General features: G+C 40.8%; 1 protein-coding gene across 1 annotated transcript in view; it reads right to left on the bottom strand.

Moving 5' to 3' along the window:
• Positions 1-236: 236 nt before the first annotated feature.
• Positions 237-2,532, bottom strand: part of st6galnac5b (ST6 (alpha-N-acetyl-neuraminyl-2,3-beta-galactosyl-1,3)-N-acetylgalactosaminide alpha-2,6-sialyltransferase 5b) — a 20,978-nt gene continuing 18,682 nt past the window's right edge. Inside the window, exon 4 of the mRNA XM_010794472.1 lies at positions 237-263. The gene's annotated coding sequence lies outside the window, so the exon portion shown is untranslated. The remainder of the gene's footprint in view (positions 264-2,532) is intronic.

Here is a 2,532-nt window from a genome sequence, read left to right as displayed (position 1 = left end):
AATGATGTTCCTCTTTGTCTGCCTTCTGCAATGTCTGCAGGTTTTTGTGAGATGTTTTCCTATTGGATGTATTTATTTTTCTTTGACAAGCTACAGTAATTGGAGCTGTAGGGCTGAATAAACTCTTTCAAACACACACACACACACACACACACACACACACACACACACACACACACACACACACACACACACACACACACACACACACACACACACACACACACACACACACACACACACACACACACACACACACACACCTTGAGCGAGACAGCCGCTAAACTTTTCTCTATTTATCCGATTTGTTTTGCCGATTCCAGGTAAAGAGATGTTGACCTTTGAAGAGCTGCCTGCAGAATCAACCTGCACTGGCCTTTATTTGCTCCAATCAGAGCCAGTGTGAGAGCATGAATGTGGATTGTGTGCCTGTGCCAGTTCATGATTTAGTCTATACCTGCTTATTATTGGCAATACCTCTCTCTGCTCCCACAGCCTTTACAGTAATGCAGTCAACCTCTGAGAAATTGGTGTCATTAGAAAAGTGTCAATTATACAAGAAAGTCTCCCATCTACGCTGACCCCTTTCAATGTAAGATGTATTATACAATAGATATTACATATTATACTAAATGGATGAGGCTTCAGAACGTGCACATTTAAATTTCCCTCAAAGTAAGTGAGGTCCTGGAAAACAGATAAGGCGTCATCCTAAAATTGATTTTACTGCCCCGATATGTGCCTATATACCTGAAAGTCCCATTTACATGGTATTACTGTAACATGTGATTTGTATCTGGATGCATTTGACTGATCACTACACCTGATCTAGATCTTTGCATTTACACCTAGTTATAAAATGTCTTCTTGTCTTCAGGACCATGCCTGCAATCTGACGAGATTTAATTATGCAAATTAGTTTAGTGTGACTGGCAAGACATGCTAGCTAACGTTTTTCCACCCTTTTTTGTTGTCATCAAAGCACTCTAACTACCTTTTATTTTGATAACTGTACTACTAAATGGACAAGGTGAAGAGCAAGAGCTGTCTGACAGGAAGTCTTGAATATTCTGAAAACCAGCCAAACATAGCGTCCTATCTTTCCATCAAAGTGCGCCTAACGAGGCCACGTGCTTTGAGATGCTGCCATCCCCTTCTCTCTGTTTGACTGTGTGCAGAATAAGACAGGCGCCTTGATTATCTCACCTTTATTCCCCCCAAATTGAGAATAGAGCAAGCTTTAAAGTCTGTTACCAGGAGGAGCTTAATGAGATGTCAACTGTCAGGAGGATTTGGGTGTAATTAATCGGTTTCTGAGAAAAAGAAAGCAGCTCTGATCATTAAACCTTCACACCACGCTACAGGTGTCACTCAATCCACCTCTGCTGGGGCCATTAGCCTAATTATGTTTGCTCCGGAAAGTGCACAATTACTGATATGATAATGATCAAATTCTAAATAATTTGTGCCACTGTAAGCAAATACAGCTGGCCACTGCTCACATCAAAGGGATTGGACTTTAAAGGATAATGTTCCTATTCCTTTTATTGTCTGATAGCCAAAGCTTAATGTGTCTTATTCCTCTGAGCCACAGACCTTTATTGAAGCATTGTTGCAGGGTGACATTTACCTTCATCTTGATGTTGCATATTGGCCGTCTAACCCACGCACAACAAGCTTTCACAGATAAATATGCAGTTTCACACTACATTTGCTGCTGGAAACAGTCCCTAAAAAATGAATAAATACCTCTTCTTTGAGAAGCATTTGGGACAGAATTCTACAAAATGATTTAGCATTTTAAAAAACAAGAATATCGTTTTGTGTGACCCTTTTTCTAAAGTTATTTGATAGAACAACTGAATTTATGGATAAGAGCCGCAGACAAGGCGTGCAAGTCAGAAAATGTTGAGAAATGGACCGTAACACATTGTTGAGTAACATCTGAAATCACTCAGTCTAGGTGTGTGTAAAAGAGCATGAGGCGATAAGTAGTTTGGCACCTTGTATGGTGGCCCATCAGTGTGTGTGTATGTGTGTGTGTGTGTGTGGTGTCGTCGGTCGTGTCTCTCGTGTGTGTGTGTGTGTGTGTGTGTGTGTGTGTGTGTGTGTGTGTGTGTGTGTGTGTGTGTGTGTGTGTGAGGGAACATATTGTCATTTATAGAGTAGAATACTTTTGTTTCAGGGGTCAGAAGACTAGAAAAGCACTATTTAAATGCAATTCCATTTAACACAACAGACAGCCTATTCTATGGTGAGCTATACATTTAGATGTAGGATACTTACGAATCATCACCAGGAACCTATGGAAATGTGGGACGAAGACATATTTTTTCATGGGATTTATTGACAATAAGGAATACAGAATAACACCAGCCTAAACACGGTGAAAAATGACCAGAGGATCATTTTAGCTCATTACTAATGACTCCTCTCTGACCTCTCAATAGCTCAGCTTTTCCAAGTTTCCTGCAGGTTTTCACTTTCCTTCTTAAATTGAAAAAGGGGGGGGGGAGGGGAGCAGGCAGGGGG

Source organism: Notothenia coriiceps, unplaced genomic scaffold (assembly GCF_000735185.1).
Source record: "Notothenia coriiceps isolate Sejong01 unplaced genomic scaffold, NC01 NC01_scaffold00037246, whole genome shotgun sequence".
Taxonomy (NCBI): Eukaryota; Metazoa; Chordata; class Actinopteri; order Perciformes; family Nototheniidae; genus Notothenia; species Notothenia coriiceps.
The sequence above is the reverse complement of the archived record's forward strand: the minus strand, read 5'-3'. Positions and strand labels throughout refer to the sequence as shown.